Raw genomic sequence first — 19,142 nt, forward strand, 5'->3', positions numbered from 1 at the left:
GCAAGCTTCACTATTAAATGTCGAGGTGTTGAACGGTTTTTATTGATTTTAGGGGGGGATCTCTCTATTTCCTGGTTCTGAATGCCTGTTTCCCTTCCCAGATTAGGAAATTTTTAAGCTAGGATTTGTTCAAATACATATTCTGGCCCTCTGTCTCTTTCGGCACCCTCGGGAACCCCAATTAAATGTAGGTTTTTCTTCCTTAGGCCGTCGTTTATTTCCCTTAATCTGTCTTCATGGTCTTTTAATTGTCTCTTTTTTCCTCAGTTTCCCTCTTTGCCATCAACTTGTCTTCTATGTCACTCACCCGTTCTTCCACCTCGTTAACCCTCGCCGTTAGGACTTCTAGTTTGGATTGCATCTCATTCAATTGATTTTTAATTTCTGCCTGATTGGATCTAAATTCTGCAGTCATGAAGTCTCTTGAGTCCTTTATGCTTTTTTCTAGAGCCACCAGTAGCTGTATAATAGTGCTTCTGAATTGGCTTTCTGACATTGAATTGTAATCCAGATTTTGTAACTCTGTGGGAGAGAGGACTGTTTCTGATTCTTTCTTTTGAGGTGAGGTTTTCCTTCTAGTCATTTTGCTCAGTGCAGAGTGGCCAAAAACAAGTTGTATTGGGAAAAGGAGAAAAAGAGAGAGAGAGAAGGAAAGAAAAGAGAAAAAGAAAAAAGAAAAAAGGAAGAAAAAAAATGAAAAAAGAAGAAAAAGAGAAAGAAAAAGAAAGAAAGGTGAAAAAAGGATGGGGGAAGCAATCAGAAATCAAAAAGAAAGAAAAGAAAAGAAAAAACCACGGGGGAGTATCTTCTGATTCTGTGTACTTTAAGTCCCTTGACTTCCCCTGGACCTTGTCCGTCTAGCTGGTCTTCTGGGGGAGGGGCCTGTTGTGCTGATTTTCAGGTGTTAGCACTTGGGGGAGCTGCTGTGCCCCTTGCCTGGTGCAGGGCTCAGTGGGGGTTGTTTACCCTGTGAGGCCACAGGAGGAACAGCCCTAGTGGTTGCTGCAGCTCTGGAAACTTAGATTCAGCTTCCACAGGAACAACTCCGTCTGCAGGGCCTGGAGGCTCCGGGGCGGGGCCGCTGATCTGCTCTGCTCGGGGCAGGAGCGTCCTTGCTGTCCTGGGCCCTCCCGGCCTCTGCCTGTCCCGGGGGAGGCGGGATCCTGGGCTGTGTCCCGGCGCCCTGTGCTCCCGGCCTGCGCTGTTGGATTCAGGCTCCCACCCCGCAGCCCCCTCCGCGGAGCCGCCGCCCGAGCCCCTCCGAGCTGCTCCGGGTCCGCCGTGCGCGCTGCAGCCCTTAGGGAGCTCGGCGCACTCTCCTGGGCGTGCAGTTGCTCTGTCAGTGTCCCAGGGAGCCCGAGGGCATCCCCGCCCGCCTGGGTCCTGCTCCAACTCCCCGCGAGCCCCTTTCCGCCCGGGAAGGTCGGTGCAGCTCCTGCTCCTCCGGGAAGGGGCTCTCCTGTCCTGGGGACACTCGCCCCGGCCTCAGCCCGGCTCCTCGCGGGGCCCCTCCCCCTTGGAGGCCTTTGTTTCTTTATTTCTTTTTCCCCGTCTTCCTACCTTGATAGATGCGCGAACTCTTCTCACTGCAGCATTCCAGCTGTTCTCTTTAAATCTGAGGCCGAATTCGTAGCTTTTCAAGACGATTTGAAGGTTATCTAGGTAACTTGGTGGGGACAGGGGATTTGGGGACCCTACTTTTCCTCCATCTTGTCCCTCCTCCCCTGAATTTGAATATTTTAAAAAGATAACATCAAGAATTATGTTTACCAGTCACACATAATATGTACTGTTCATATTTAACCTGAGAATCAAGTTCTTTTAAAATTTTAGGACTCCTCAAAACTTTATATTCCAAGAAAAGCAGGTAATGTTACCCCTGATATAACAGAAGGCACGAGCAGGGAGGGTATAAAGAAATCCTAGCAAGTCACAGGCAGGGCTGAAATCCTCAATGCCTACCAACTCTGAGGCCAGATCCACAAACGTGCTGTGATACCGACTAAACCAACAGGTCAAGTTAATGGAGCAATCTGACTTGATTGTTCCATTTTAGGTGGGAGTTTTGTGGCACTTAAACTCCCTAGGCAGTTTTCAACTATGTGGATAACACTTCCTCCAGGCCTCAGTGGCTCTTACTTTATGGGATGGAGGAATTAGGCTGTTACATATCACAAAGCTCATGGTAACAGAATGATCAAATTAATTCAAATTAGCTCAGATGTGAGCAGGATCCTGAATACCAAAGATAGCCTGAAGCACTGGGGGGGGGGGGGTGGATTCTGAAATGGAAATACATTGAGTTACAAAGAGGATTTTAATGTGTTACGACTGCAATCTTATTTAACAACTTCATTCTAATGAACCATAAGCAAGAACAAAAATTAAGGTTACCAAATTTGTAGTGCATGAGGTAAATTTGAAGTCATTAAATTAAAAGAAAAAAGAACATAAAGAGGGAAATTTCGGAAAGGAAAAGTCCAGAGACAAAAAAATAAAATTGGATTCAAGAGTACCAGTATGCTGAAAACATGAGTGTAAGGAGAAGTAAACTTTCAACACAAGTCATAAATCTTGAAATAGAAGTCTGAACTGCCAGAGATTAATGGCCTGGCCACCATGATGCTGCGGTGCCCTTTACTCAGTGTTGGCTGGGTTGCTGATGGGGAAGTGGCCCGTTCTGTCCAGTTTTTGTAAAAGACTAAATTCTCACATTTAGTTTGTGAGAATGTGACAGTGGCATCCTATATATTCCCACCTGAGGCTCTCTCCCTCTTTCTGTTCCTGCCAGGCATCAGGCCCCAGTCATCGTCACCCATGGCCTAGAGACTGTCCTTTAATACTCCCCCTCCCCACCTTAAGAGATCAACTGTGACTGTGAACTTGGGTCATATGCACACACAAGGGGTGGATTCAAATTCTTGTACTTTCCTTCAAGCTGGTCCTGTGAATATGTTAGTTTTATGTGTTTGAATTTTTTTTTTTTTTTTTTTTGCTCCATCACGACTGAAAGTTAAAACAAAACAAAGAAGGAAAGCAGTACTTGGAGGTATAGTGTTTTAACCCTAAGGAAGGTGGTATTAATGGTGAAATTTCAGACACTGTGACAGATTCATGGGGGTAATACACTTGGGCAGAGAGGACTAACGGGCTCTCCTAGAAACTTCCCAGAGACAGGTGTATTCCTTGCTTATGCAGAAACCTGCCACCTACGTGCTAATACAGAATGGAAAGCAGCTGTCCATCGGAAAGATGAACCTGGACTGTAGTTCATGGCTCTACGTTCTATGTAAACCTCAGCGTCTAAAATACTCCCCCATCCTTCCCTCCTTACCAAACTGTTGTTTACCTCTCAGTGAGATTGGGAGAGGGAACAAGGATGAGAAATGGAGGATTTTGGAACCTGCAATCTTGTCTTTCCAGAGGGACTTCTGAGTCCACTCATTCCCCAGGGCCTTACAGTTTCTTTATTGTCTTTGTTTCCTTTCGATTGTCAAGCTTTCTCCCCCTAGCCTTCAACGGGCAATGATTTCAAGACCACTCAGATGACATGAAGGTGACCCTGCAGCTCATTCATACCATTTTGGGGGTCAGGGATCAGGCTACCAGGCCTCCAGAACAGAGACACTCACAGACTGTCAGTCTTGGATCTGGAATCTGTCCCATCGTCTTGTTGTTCACTGGTGCATTTTCCCAATCCTCTCTTCCCTTTCTCTGGATCTGCTCTATCAACCTGACGTCTCTTAATCTTCAACAGAGACCACGTTCCTATGATTGCCCACATCTGTCTCTATCTTCTCATCAAGTCCTTGAACAGGTCTCCCAGAGGCATGGGAATGTTGTGATGTAGCCCTAGGACTCTCCCAAAGTGCATTGACCTAAAGGTCTCTGGTAGAGCCAGATGCACTCCTGGGTAGTGAGTTTTTTTTTTCTTTATGATAGTCAGAGAGAGAGAGAGAGAGAGAGGCAGAGACACAGGCAGAGGGAGAAGCAGGCTCCATGCACCGGGAGCCCGATGTGGGATTCGATCCCGGGTCTCCAGGATCGCGTCCTGGGCCAAAGGCAGGTGCCAAACCGCTGCGCCACCCAGGAATACCTGGGTAGTGAGTTTTTTGTGCTGTCCATGTGGAAGGTGAAAGTGGGCCCTGCTTGTGTGTACACACACACACACACACACGGAGGATCTAAATGCAGTACGAGCTCTATACCAAATACACGTATCATGCCCTGACCTTGCAGCTGTTTACGGTGTTACATGTAGCGGGCATGTATGCGTGTTTTCGTTAACAGAGTCAACCAGGTCAAGAGAAGAAAGATGACATGACTTTACTTGGGTTTGCTTGTTCTAGCTACTTCCACTTCCCTTTCCGGGTGACTACGATAATGAGGAACTTAATTCAAGAAATATAGGGTATGGGAGATCTGGAGATGCACAAACACCTAATGCTAACAAGGTTATTTCTATTAGCTAAACAGCCGAGTGTAAAAACATCCTCGGCCTTCTCCCAAGTTAGGAAGAGCTTTTCGGGCGAGCAAATTTCAGGTCCTCTTTTCAAGGAGAAAGTAGAGGTGTAAGGACAAATGTAAAAATATTGGTAATTTGCAGCTTTTGGAGGGAGGTCAGCAGAAGGCAGAAGGAGGACTGAAGTTGTTGCCTCCAAGTATAATAAATAATGCAGTCAGACTGCAGGTGGGACCAGGCTCCTGGGCCTCGTTAATACTGTCAGCTTCCACAGAAAAATCAAACATAGTACTTTAGGCTTTTGCTATTTGATATCCTTTCCAAACCCAAACAATGGCATATTACAAGTAAGGAGAGAAGAGGCAGGCAGTGAAACAACTACAGGGAAAACAGACTAGAGCAATTATCGTTTAAAGCAGCCAAACAACGTCGCGAAGCTGTTATTTTTTGACTGGGGCAGCATGAACTCAAGTGTGGAAAAAGAACAAAGTAAAATGCTCCTTTTTTTTTTTCCCAGTTATGGCATGATGCTTTATTTGGCACCAATGCACACAGTTTCTTATCAAGTAACAGTTCTGTGTGTCACATTTGGAGCAGAAATGGTCATTACAGCCCTCGTTTCGAAAAGTATGTGCTCCCCACAGCTTTTTGCCCAGGGTACAATGAATTCGTAGAACTATCTCGAGTTTCCAGTTGAGGTTTTTCTAAGTGTCATACTCCTGGGGCCAGCTCAATTCCCCTGCCAGGGAAACAACACAAATTTAATAATGGTCCAAAATGGCCTGACCTCCGTGAGGACATCATGTCCCCCTTTAGAATGTGATGTCTCTGTCTGCAGTGTGATGTGAAGAACCCTCCCCGAAGGACCTCAAATCCCCAACCACTAGGGTGACCCATTTCCTTTAGTTTCTGGGCACCTTCAGCATGCTATACATTACACCTCGCAGGGTAGCACTAAGGAGTTTACAAAATAGGACAGCCAGGCCCAGCAGAACCCTGACCCAGGGGACACAGCTCTCGCAGCCTGACCTACTTTATAGTCAGTTATTTACCAAATCTGTGATTCAGCTTTTTTTTTTTTTTTAAGATTTATTTATTTATTTGAGAGAGAGAGAAAACGCTAGCAGGAAGGAGGGGGAGAGGGAGAGGAGAAACAGACTCTCTGCTGAGCAGTGAGCCTGATGTGGGGCAGATCCTGGGCCCCTGGAATTAGGATCTGAGCCAAAGGCAGATGCCTAACTGACTGAGCCACCCAGGAGTCCCTGTGACTCAGAATCTTAATTTGGGAAAGTAGGGCTTTTTTCAGGATCATTTGGCAATGATTTAAAATGCTTTAAAACCTAGGGCACCCGGGTGACTCAGTCGGTTAAGTGTCCAACTCTTGATTTCGGCTCAGGTCTTGATCTCAGGGTCATGAGATCAAGTCCCACATCGGGCTCCACACTGAGGGTGGAGTCTGCTTAAGATTCTCTCCTTCCTTCTCCCTCTATCCCTCCTCACTCCCCCCACCCCCATGCTCTCTCACTGTCTTAAAAAAATAAGAACACTTTATTTTTATTATTATTATTTTTTTTAATAAGAACACTTTAAAACCTGACACAATTAAAGCTAAAGAACAATGGCTATTTTTCTTCTTAATCTCAATATTCAAAGTTTGGTTCTCCAACTTTAAAGTGCATCAGAATGTTAAAGTGCAGATTTCCAGGCCCCAGCCCAGCGTTTCTGATATAGTAGATCTGAGGGTGGAGCCTGAGAACCTGTATTTCTAACAAGTTTCCAGGAGAAGCTGGTGTCGTGGATCGAGGGACCATAATTCAAGAATCACTGCTGTGAAATGTTAAGACTGAATTTCCCCGGCCACACTTCACAGTGAAGCACTGTAAAAGGAGATGAACATATTCCCAAGTGTGCCCAACATTTGCATCGCATCCCAGTTCTTACGCAATTACTCTGTAAACGTATAAAAATCTGCACGTGCTCGTCAGCAAAGCCCAGGATAATTTATCAGCAGAAATGGTGCTCGGTCATAAATCTATCCCTGGGGGCCTGGACCACAGAGTTGACTACAAGGCATCATGTGTGCTGATTTGAAGAGAATCTTCTAAGCACTGATTATCCCAAAAGAGGCACACAATTTAATTTGTAATCCTCTGAATTCTCCTGTCATTCAGGCAGAAGAGTTATGTAATAGAGAGACAGCTTCCGAAATGGGTTCATCAATCAACAACAAAACAAAAAACAAAAAAAAATGGGTTTATCATTTTCTTTCATTCGTTCATTCTTTTATGTATTCCTTCTTCAAAAACTTTTCAACATCTAGTTTATATCAAGGATTATGATAGAAAGTAGGGGGAACTCGAAATTTTTACCTCAAGGAACCTTCCATTCTGAGACAAAGGAAACATGATTCTGAGACAAAGAAGGCATCATGACTAACATTTGTATGAATATTAAAGTATATAAAGCATTCTCATATTTTACCTCCTGTGATCATCAGTGGATACCTCTAAGGTAGGTCTTTTTTTAAAGATTTTATTTATTTATTTATTTATTTATTTATTTATTTATTTACTTATGTACTTATTTATGAGAGAGGCAGAGACATAGGCAGAGGGAGAAGCAGCTCCTCGCAGGGACCCCAATGTGGGACTCGATCCCAGATCCCAGTATCACGCCCTGAGCCAAAGGCAGATGCTCAATCGCTGAGCCACCCAGACATTGATCTAAGGTAAGTCTTATTCCTGGCTTTCTGTGCCATTTGGAACTCAAGGCTCTGGAACAATTGGCTTCCTCATGCCACTTAGCTAGTCATGAGTGGAGCCAACATGCCACCCGGGCCTTAAGATTCCAAAGCACATGCCCTTTGCCCAGCACTGCCGGGCAGTTCTGATCCTGCACAGTGCATCTCAAGGATGTTAGAGAACTGAAGTTAAGAATTCCAAAGAGTCTTGGAGCTAGTGGGAAACCAAAGTCAATGATTGTGGAAATTAATGGAAGATAGCTGCCATGGCCGGGGGGGGGGGGGGGGCAGGGGGAGGCTGAAACACCCCTCTCCAAAGTGCCATGAACCATGTTTATTGATCAAATCTCATATAAAGTTGTTTCTTCCCACTGTGTCTTGGCCCCATGAAATACAGTTGACTGCCTCACCACCTTTTTTTTTTTTTAATCATTTATATTATTCTCAGCATAATAGAGAGAAACACAGTTTAAATCCACTGTCAGAGGAGGATTCTGCAAAGGAGCTTTAGTTTCCTGAACGACATAAAATATATTTGATAAAAAGTGCCTGTCCCCACCTTCTCTGGCTTGCTAGTTCTTTTTCTATGAAAAAGCTTGCTCTATGGTTTTCCCCAAGGACTGCATTCTCAAATTTCCTCAAAAAAGAAAACAAATGTTGGCCTTAAGTGACCCCACACCACTCTGCCTTTCACTAGAAGGCAAGATCTCCCTGGAGTTCCTGAAAATAATGAGCCTGATTCTCTGCTATGCACCAAACAGAACAAAAACGAATGTCCTTCCAAATGCTGAGGAGAGTGCTAAGGTTAAGCAGCTACCTGAGAACAGAGGCCACTCTGCTGGCTTTCATGATGTTCGAGTACTTTCTGCAGTCAGCACTCAGGAGACTCAGGAGCTCTCCTCCCGGCATTAAAACTCTGGAGCCCAGGCCTTTTCAAACCTGTCTAGTAGGGAAGCCATCCCCCATCAACCTATGGTCCCCTATTTAAATCCAAAGAGCTATCACAACTCAGGATGTCTCAGGATCAGAGAATGAAGGAAGCAGAGATAGGTAATTGTGTATTGACCCGAAAACAAACTAGCAAATAAAATTGGCTGCTCTTCCTACCCCATTTTATGGTTGAGTAAAGATTTAGAGAGATTACATTATGTGTCCAAGTGGTTGATTTAGGAGTTAAATACAGACCAGAGAAGTTTCAATTAAGGAGGAAGAGGGGACTGAGGAGAAGGCGGTGGTAGGACAACAGAGCAAGGGCTCGTTGATGTCAAATAATATTCTCCAAACTCATTCCACAGATTACCATGCCGAAGTGTGACAAAGACTCTGAAACACCTAAGATGCCTTTCTTTATGGGGACTTCCAGTAAATTCATTGGCATTATCTTTGCATGAGTTATGCCTTAAACTGAGAAAAGACTTCTCAGGTTCAGCTTTCGCTGTTTCTCTCAGACCTCCACAGCTCACCCCCCATTGAACCGGAGCTCCAGTTTCCAGGTGGTCAGAAACCGGAGCAAGCGAAGAGTCAATGCCAAGGGGCTTCAGCTCTTTCTTTCTCCTGTCGCCCTAAAGAAGGAATCTCAGCATGTCATCATTCAATAAATTGAGCTCTGTACAGCGGCCTTTACAGAACTGTAAAAGATGGGTTCTCATTAAAAGAACAGTCAAGAAGCATCACAGAAGTGAGATCAGCGCTGGAACCAAAGAGAAACGTGTGTGTAATAAAGTACACAGAGCTGGATTCATTAGTTTTGTGTTTTCTAAAGAATTATACTAAAGCACCACAGATTTCTCAGCTCTATAAAACATGGAGAGCAATCGTCTTTCCCAATGTCCATTAGTAAACTTACTAGGAAATCACTCGGAAACTTTGGCATGTTCAACAATAGCATTCATGTCTTTCATCATTTCTGACAGTCAGGAGTTTGGGGGCAGCTTGAATGAGTGGTTCTGGCTGGAGGATTCTCCTGAGGCTATTAGGTGGTGGCCAAGACCAGGGTGCTTGAAGACTTCTTACATCATGGCCTGGACTAAGAAGAGCCAAACAGGGTAAACAAGACACAGGCTTTCTTAGGCAACTCTTTGTGGCCCCTCCTCATGATTGCCTCAGGGTGGTGGCTTCAAGGTGGCCTAGGATATTTTTTTAAGATTTTCTTTATTTATTCATGAGAGACATAGAGAAAGGCAGAAACATAGAGGGTGAAGCAGGCTCCAGGCAGGGAGCCTGACACAGGACTCAATCTCAGGACCCCAGGATCATGACCTAAGCCAAAGGCAGATGCTCAACCACGAGCCATTCAGGCATCCGGTTGGCCTAGGATTCTTACATGGCATTTAGGGATGCAAAAGTGTGTGCCCTGAGCTGACCTATGTTCTATAAGCAAACTCCAGAAGACACACAGTGAACTTTTGTCCACATTCAAGGTCAAGATGGAAAGAGGAACTGCCCAACTTCTCAATAAAGGGATGTTAACATCACAGTGGGAGAAAAAACTGGGATCTTCCATCCTTGAAAAGTACAATCCATGACATGAAGGTTCTTAGAATTCTAAATGGACTCAGTTCAAGTTTACAAATCAAATCCCACCTGTTGATTTTAGTGGGCTGAACTGGATTTGTACTTCTAATTATATCCCACCATCTGACAGAGGGCTCTATCCAGAGAGTTTAGTTAGTAGGTCTATGGCCTAGCCATGATGCGTTCCACAGGGAAAAGAATGAAGTCACAGGCTGGAATCTAGTCCTTCTCTGACATAAGTAACTATGGGAACAGGTTTAACCACTCCATGCTTTGGCTAATATGTAAAATGAAGATCATACTAACTCCCCTTCCTGTTATCACACAACTCATGAGAACGATTCATGTATTCATGGGCCACACAAATTTGAGGCTCTAAGAGGAAACCTAAACTGATAGCAGAACTGTATTCTCTCTATGATCCCATCTATAGAATTTCAGAAACTCCAGCCACATTCAAATTACTCTTAATTAATTTTGGAAGTTCCAGGGAAAGGATTGGCATCCACTGTACCCTTTCCTCCTCTACAGTTCCTGAATGTGATGTCTTAGGAGAATGTTATCATGCTCAAGTGGGAATGCCACTAGCCATCTCCATTCGTGCTACTTATTCTCAAAAGGATGTTTTCTCGTGCTCCTGAGGACTCAGCCATCGGGCTGTGGCAAAGAGAAATCAGACTAGCAAATGCCAGCTGGCTTTCAAAATCACTCTTCCTCTTTAACCACAACCCTTATCCTACAATCAAGCTCTTGTGTCTTGACCCCTCTTACATTTGGAAGAACTCCTTTCCAGTAAGCTCTTTGTTCCTCCATGTAAATAGAAACACAGCTGTCTGGCCTCATGAGCCCTCGAAGCATGACCAGACTTTCTCAATCCCCAGATTAGGTTAGGTTTTGCTGATTTTATCATTAATTGCAGTTCTAACTCATCAGCCATAGCTGACTGAAATATCCTGGAGGAGGGTATAGGGTCAGAGGAAAGAGCACCTGCATCAGTTAATACCATCTGCCAGAGGTACAGGAGGCAGGGGATGGTAACAGGAAATCTCAGTGTTACCCAAGTTGAGCCTGAACTGAGGCCAGAGGGTGCAGCAAGATCCTAGCCTGCGAATCCAGGCAACTGAAGGTGACGAGTTAGGAGTATTGTCAGGACTGTGTGTATGGCAGCCAGGGGCATGGTGTGGGGATGAGAAGACCGAAATAGCAAATACGCTATGATCCATGAAAATGCCAAAGTGCTTTGCAAATAAAATATTTTTTCTGATTACAAAAATTAATCCATGCTCAGTATTTTAAAAAAAGCTAGAATGGAAAAATACAAAGAAAATCTAATTATCTTTTAAATATCGATATTTACACGCATTTCTTTGCAGTCTTTTTTCTACGTATATACATAGTTAAATGTTTTCATTCAAAGTTGTAATCAGTGTTTTATTATAGCATCATGTATTTCTTAAAATAAGGAGTTTTGGATAGCACTGTAATCTTTCATTATATGGATGTACGATGATTTCTTTAACCAGTATGTTTTTATGGGAATTTCTCAAAATTCCTTGTAGTTAGGTAAAGTCATGTGACTAGGTTCTGGCCAGTAGCATATAGGCAAATGTATCCTGTGCAGTGAGTGTCCAGTGAGGTTTTTTTTCTTTTTTCTTTTTTTTTTTTTTTCTTTAGAGAGATGGAGAGGGTGGTAGGGGCAGAGGGAGAGAGAGAGAGAATCTTAAACAGGTCCCATACCTCAGCATGGTGCATGACACGGGGCTCAATCTCACAACACTGAGATCATGATCAAGGGTCCACTGCTTAACCAACTGAGCCACCCAGACGCCCTGAGTGTCCAATAAGTATTCTTAAAGAGAAAAATATATTTGCTTTTTGTTTCTCTTTCCTGATGGCTAAACTGTGCGTATGGTAGTTGTAATTCAAGAAGAAATTTTGAACCTCAGGGTGGAAGCCAGATAATGGATATAGAATAACAACAAAATAGGGAGACCTGGGTATCTAATTTTCATGATGACATTATACAAGTTCCTACTGCTTACTTTGCTTATGCAAGAGAGACAGAGAAAGGTGCTTTGTTTTGTTTACACTGCTGGTACTTTGAGTGAAGCAAATATAATCATAACCAATCATCACCACCATGACCACCACCCATGAGACAGAGTAAGGAACCCCAGGCTGTCTCTTATGGTAAAATCTTATTTTCTCCAGTTTCCTCACATTGGCATATTCAGTACCATCCTCCAGAACCTACCTTCCATTCTCTCTTTCTCGGTGGGAAGGTATTGGGAAGAGATAAGCTCGTGCCCTGTCCCCAGCCAGTGCCAAGTTCTCTGTAATATGGGACTGCATAGGTCTCATCATTCAAAAGCTAGTGTGATGACCTCTTTTGATGTGATATTGTACAAAATGATCAATGCTGTAGATTTACAAGTAACCCAACAATATTCAGAACATAAAGTCAGGGAGCAGTGACAAGCCAATAAATAAAAGGCACATCTGTGATAAAATAGGGTATTCGAATCAGCATACATCAAGGTGACAAAGTGTTATTGCTATTGAAGATATACACTATGTTTAATTTGAGTTGGTGCATAATTGGGGTAAAGAAAGAAATAGTCAGAGGTGTTTCAAGCCCAAACATAATTGGTGGCTGTCATCTGAACACATCTCCTAGGGATTTGTGATGGAGCCACATATGCTTAATGATAGAAGAGAGGTGATTTGGCAAGGCAGCAGGTAGTATGGTTACCACAGATGAGTCCCTTCCCATTAACTCCCTCCCTCGGATACAAGCAAACCTGAACTCACCTACAGCTCATGAAAATATATTATCCAGAGATTCAAGTGCCCAAGTTTATCTGAGTATCATTAGTTTATACCCTTTTGTGCAAGGTCATTTTATTATTTTTTCTTAAAGAAATCAAAACCAAATATGAATCCCTAAGAGAGAGTCCATCTTAGGATTTCAAAGTATTTGTTTATGCCAATACAGTTGCTGTTAGTATAATAATGACCTTAAACAAGTTAGTCTTATAAAAAAAGACTCATATAGACAACCTAGAGTTCCAATCCAAGGCAAGTGTTCAAAACCTCACTGAAAACACTATTTCTTATACCCATCACTGATTCCCAGCACCACCCAGGTCTTTTGTTTTATGGGTGCCCTCTATATGAAGATCTTATACCTGAAGCAAACTGTAATTATAAAAAACGTTTCCTTATTGCAATACTTTAAAAACCTATATAATTGCCAAAAATAGTTTCTATTATGCAGAGGCTGAGTAGTGTTGCCATACTGGAATAACTTAAAAACAAACCCAAAGAAAATGTCATTTTAGTGAATCCTTACAGATACTATTTTCATTAAGCTTTAAAAAATACAAGGTGTAGCTCCCAGATCATATGAATGAACCCCTGAGAGCTTCTTATCCCCAGATGAGCATCCAGACCATAACATCTGTAATATACTTCAGAATAATACAAGCAGTGTACAAACTTGTCCAAATACCACTCTATAATGCGTGTGTGTTTCCTGAAGCCATAACCTAGGGTATTGTTAACACTTGAAGTTATCAGGAGTCCACACTCCAGGCCTGGGGCAGTGACAAGGCCTTCAAATGGCAACATCTGAATCTTCCCCATGAGTTCGTCTATTATTATAAGGAAGCTCAGAAATGAATTTTCACTAGTGAAATTAGTACTGTTCAAGACCTATGCTTGGGTAGGAAAACTATAAAGGCATCCCTGCCTTTGTCCAAACAAAGTCTAAAACTCTGGGAGCCCAGCAGGCTACCACCTTCAAAGGATACGCCTGGTCTGGAGCTCTATTTCCTCCTGTGTCTATCTATTTAATGTCGGATTCTCGTTCCTGATCCAACTGGGTTAGCTGAATACCCCTAACAGAATCTTGCTGTATTTTCCATAATATGGATGATTCACATAAGGTCCTTGTCAAATTTCCTAAAAGAACAAAAGTAGTTCTTTCCAAAAAGAATAGAAACCCTTTGGTGATTTTATAGGAAAAAGTTAAAACAACTTTTTCCATGTTTATTGCCTGCTAGATAAAAATATATATGTTATTTGGTGGGAGAAACTTATTTGCATTTTAACAATGAAACGCCCTACAAGTTGTAGCAGCATTGTAGGGGAGGAAACATACTTCCCTGCTCTCTCTAATTTTCAACAGTTTCCATTTCACCAACGTGAGCTGGTAAGTGAGAGCAGTCAATTAGCCAAACCAATTTTCAAGTCAAATATAGCATGAAATTTGAATAAAACCCAAGACAAAATTTTTCTGTTTCTCATTAAAGCTGTTTATCAAGTGACACAAGTTGGCTAAATAGGAATTCCATTTACAATTTAGATCTAACACCTGATTTGCTATGCCAACTGCCAAAGCGATAGAGATTTACAATCCTCAGGTAACAGCATCACGACTATTTTAATCATTATAATTAAAAATGTAGACCAACACAAGAAAATTCTTCTCCTTCCCCTTCCTTTTCCATGCTTGTTGTGTGATCTAAAGCAAAATTAGATGAAATGACAGGGTTTCTGGCCTCAAGATGTCTATGATACAGTGTATGAAGTGTCATCAAAGTGATGTAAGCAGCATTGAGAAAATATAGAGGGTAAGTTGATCCACTGTAGTGGAGGCTTTGAAAGGTTTCATTGGAGGAGAGGATGGTTGAGTTCAACAATCTTTAAGGAGAGGTGAGATTTTATCTGAGAAACAGATTTGGGGAGAAACGTTTATAAAGCACATAGGTGACTTTATGTGAGCGCACGTAACAAAGTCATATATTTCCTTCTGGTTCAAACACTGGCCTGTGTTCAGGTGACCATTTTTATATGTGAATATGGCAATGGATTTATTCAGGGAGCATTTGAACAATTTACCAAGGCCATTTGTGAAAACCTTAATATTGAGACAAGAAAAGTAAAGAGCAGAGACAATCACAGATAGACTGAGACATCTTTTTTTTTTTTTTTTTTTTTGAGACATCTTTATATCCATTACTTACTGTCTTGATTTTCCCTCCTGAGAGAGGTACAGGCTGGGCAGAGACATGCTGGTATCTCTCGGCAGACAATGAAGAAGACAAGGGGGAAAGGAGGGAAGACATTGCTAGCATTGTGCAGAAACATCAGGCTATGCTGCTCAAAGAGGGAAAAAAAACAGCAAAGGAAAATGTGTCTTTTTCTGTGTTACCATAATGCCCCTATGGAACATCAAATTTACTACTACCCTGGGGGTAAGAGAGAGAGAGGGTGCCATGGGGTTTCTCTGTATATGTGACAGTGAAACCCAGACACTTTAATTTTACTTTTTTTTTAATTATTTTTTTTAAGATTTTACTTATTTATTCATGAGAGACACAGAGAGAGAGAGAGGCAGAGACACAGGCAGAGGGAGAAGAAGGCTCCATACGGGGAGCCTGATGTGGGACTCGATCCTGGGACCCTGGGATCAGGTCCTGAGCCGAAGGCAGACGTTCAACCCCTGAGCCACCCAGGCGTCCCAAGACACATTAATTTTAAAGAGACACTTGTGAGAATGCTCCCTAGAGACACACTGCCCCCCGACATACACACAACACACAAATTGGTATATGTGCATGCACTGTCATAAGCACTGTAAATGTATTAACTTGTTTAATGCCCCCCTGTCACTCTACATGGTAGTGATTACTAGCACCCCATTTTATTGATGAGTCAACTAAAAAGCACAGTAAGGTTAAAATAATTTGCCCAAAGTTGCTACTAGCAAATGGCAGATCCAAGTTTCAAATTCTAGAATATGCTCTCAAGCCCTTTATCCCCCACCGCATCTATGTGCTTCCCTTCCCAGATGCAGAGCCCCGCACTTGATGGGCCACATGTCTACAAATAGTGTCAAGTACACCAGATGAAGAGGTGGCCTCATCGTAACACTTCCTTCGCCTGAGATCTATCATCCCTGGTGCAAATAATCAGAAACTACATTTAAATTGCCAGGATAGATAGATAGATAGATAGATAGATAGATAAATAAATAAATAAATAAATAAATAAATAAATAAATAAATTGCCAGGAGACTTCAGTCAAAAGCCAGGTGGCACGCTGCAGACAGAGGTCAGGGAAAATCTCAAGTTTAAAGGAGCCTTAAGTCTTTCTAGACCTAAAATTGTTAATGCGAGCGAAGGAATTGTGCTAAAGAAGATGGAGATCTTAAGCTTACCCCAGGGAGATTAAGAAAAATAAAAGCTGACATGTACCAAAAATATACGTGGTCAAAATTGTAACAGTCCTAGACTATTAGACACAGTTTTCAAAACTTAAATCTTTTACCGGAAAAAAAAAATGAAATGATATGATTTTGACTGTCAGAAAGTAATAAAAACAATAAACGTGCCTGAAAAGTGGTACTGGCTGTGAAATCTTCCCAAGAATTCAATAATTGAAGTAAAACTGATAAAAATAGCTGGCATATTGGAAAGTGTCAGAATTAATAAGCTTTTCTAACTAGTGTTATAAAATCAGAAGAGTTGGTGAGGCTGTTTCCTGGTGCTTTCAAGTAATCGATTAAAAAAAGACCTGAAAATTTAACAATCTTGGTACTCAGGTATTTAGAGAAAAAGAAATTTGGTGAAATACTAGATAATAAGAATATAAGTGTGGTTTGGTGATTTTCTGACTCTATGTATGTGAAAATTATTTCCTGGGATGAATAAAAATCAATATTAATACAAACCCCATTCTCAAGGTAAATTATTGCTATTTCCACTACTAGAAGCATCTGTGTAATAGGTCAGAAAAGATTATTTTGATAGCAATAATTATGTAGATAATTATAAGCCCAGTGCCCCCCCCCAAAATAAATTATATCAAGACCTTGGGGCAACCACTTGATTATAATATCATTGTATAATTATCATTTAATCTGCAATTATGAATTATAGTGGCAATGAAGCCTTAGCATGGAATACATATTGTAAGGCAGAAAAATATATCACCTACTTTACATACTAAAAAGAGAAGATAGTAAGATCCCTAAATGAAGTGGACACTGGGCATATATATATATATATATATATATATATATATATATATATATTTTTTTTTTTTTTTTTTAGGGGAGGAAGAGAGGAGTGGAGGGAGAGGGAGAGAGAGAATCTCAAACAGCCTCCAAGCCCAGTGTGGAACTTGTAATCCTGTTAGAGTGATGAGACATATTCAGGGACATCTAAAGAATATAAGCAAATATTTGTGCAAAAGTGAGGAATGCAAATGCTAAGTGTTCAAAATGACAGAAATCAAGGAAAACATAAATTCTAGTGACCTATAAGGTTTCAGGGACGAGATAGGGCCTAAGGAGGATCCCGATGCCCAGGTAGGGTTAGATAAGTAGATGGACAGGAGTATCCTTTTCTGAACCAATTGGAATACTGTGAGCTGGGAGTTGGCCCCTTCGTCCTCACGGGACAGGAAATGAGCTGCCCAGCTCACCCAAAGTTTAGCTTGGAAAGCTTCAATACCCCATCTTGTTGTCAGTTCCTTTCCTCCAGAGGCGTTCACCTCATCTCAATCAGCTTTCAAATTTCCCTCCCCAGCAGGTGTGCCAGCTGGGGTCCTCCTCCTCTCAAAACTGCTCCCCACCCTGATAAAATGTATAAATGGAAACATTAAAATCAACCGCTCTGGGCCAGGACTTTGAGATGTATCAGAATCCCTACAGGAAGGACCTGGAATGGGGGATTCTGAGAGCCTGTCCCTATCTGAGACTATCTGGCATAAATGAATCCTACAGAAATCCATAAGCCAAACACCAGCACGACATCACTAGAAATCAGGTATATGAACAGATCTGAGCACTAGTACCTAGAGAAGAGCTGCATCCCATGGTGTGTGGTCCCCACAGAGAGCGGAAGACAATCTCAGGCCAAAGGCATCCATGCATGGTACCAAATAATTCATAGATGAGCCCAGAACACTGAATGTGTATTCAGGACTTTTTGGCACAAACTGTGACCTCCGCATCTGAAATTACCAGTTTTTCCTTCCAGGGGGGGAAAAAGGAAGGCATTCACTCCGTCCGCATCTTAACACAGAATTATAAATGACAACCGACCTCTCAAAATTGTGGCTTTGGTTACATAAAGATTAGTCTCATGTGGAACGTGGACATGTCTGTTGATTCTGAATCTGTGATTTCGCCTCAGCTACACACCCTTACCAGACAGGGTGTGTGTTTAGGAGTTGCCCTCCCCTTGCAGGCAGCCGTGCAGGAAGTGTGCAAGGGAGAAGGGCAATGTTGTAGACAGCTCCAGGTCGCTGATACGCATACCCAGTGTCATGTTTCCATCCTTAAATGAATGCAAATTGCCCTAAGTGCTTTTAGACTAAAAATAAACATTAAAAAATATGGTAATGGGTGTGCTTCCCTTTGTTTCTAAACATCTTGCTGCTGACCCAGAATTAGGAGGGCACACACGTAAGGCCAGTTTGCCCCCCTGGCAGTGATGGATTCGTGGATTGTCCGTGGATGACAGCACGCATTTTTCATTTGATGGGCCAAGAAACAATGCAAAACAGGCCAACCTAAGCACAAATGGAGCTTAGGCCGTGGATGGTACTTAGGGGTCACAGCGAGACTCCACCAACCCCTTCACCCCTGACCTCACCCTCAGCCCAACGCCACCCCCAAGATTTGGAAATACAAGGAATTCCATTGTCCTTGGAGATTTCAGCTCTATATTAACACACAGTAGCACAGAGCAAGGAGATGTTGAGGTTTTTTTTTTTTTTTTTGAGTGAGAATGGTCTCCGGGTCTGTAGGATCTGTAGGATCTGTAGGATCTGACTGTGCTGGAATCAAAATTGGTAGACTTCTCAGTCATTCAAGCACAAGAATTTTTTCGCTTTCTGGTTCAGCTTCCCCATGGTGTCCCCACACATCCATCCTGTAAGGAAGTTCTTAGGCCGACTGCCCAGGCTTAGAGTGTCACAGAAAAGAAAGAAGAAGGTGAGAGAAGCAGATCCAGAGAGAGGAGGAAGAGTTGTTCGCTTTCTGAGTGAACACCGAGGCTTCCAGGCTCCCTGTCTTGTGCAGAATCTGGGTAATAGATTAAAATATTGGACATTTTTTTAAAAGGAAATTAAGTAAGGGTCTGGGGATGGGGCAAAAGGTCAGAGAGAAAGAGGGTTTCATAGGAGTCTCTGGATTTGCTGTAGGATTCTAGAGAACTGGGAAGGCAACTGGAAGGTTTTGAGGAAGGTTACGTGACTCTTGGGTTGAATCCCACTTACTGTTGTTCTGAGAGATACAGGAAGAGAAGGAAATTTATTTTTCAATTACTTCTGGTTACCGGACAGTGCTTCTTTAAAGGGGACTCTATGTGTGGAATGACAAGGGAACCTTTTATAACTAGCTCAGATTAAAC

General features: G+C 42.4%; 1 long non-coding RNA gene across 2 annotated transcripts; it reads left to right on the top strand.

Annotated features, from left to right (window-relative positions):
- The first annotated feature begins 1,604 nt into the window (after positions 1 to 1,604).
- LOC140633697 (uncharacterized) lies at positions 1,605 to 10,956 on the top strand. 2 transcript variants are annotated; one of them, XR_012031285.1, is made up of 3 exons: positions 1,605 to 1,662; positions 6,236 to 6,973; positions 8,498 to 10,956. It is a non-coding gene; the product is annotated as an uncharacterized lncRNA (long non-coding RNA). The 2 variants fall into 2 exon arrangements; XR_012031284.1 differs by lacking the exon at positions 6,236 to 6,973 and adding an exon at positions 7,058 to 7,190.
- Positions 10,957 to 19,142: the final 8,186 nt, after the last annotated feature.

Source organism: Canis lupus, chromosome 5, assembly GCF_048164855.1.
Source record: "Canis lupus baileyi chromosome 5, mCanLup2.hap1, whole genome shotgun sequence".
Lineage (NCBI taxonomy): Eukaryota > Metazoa > Chordata > Mammalia > Carnivora > Canidae > Canis > Canis lupus.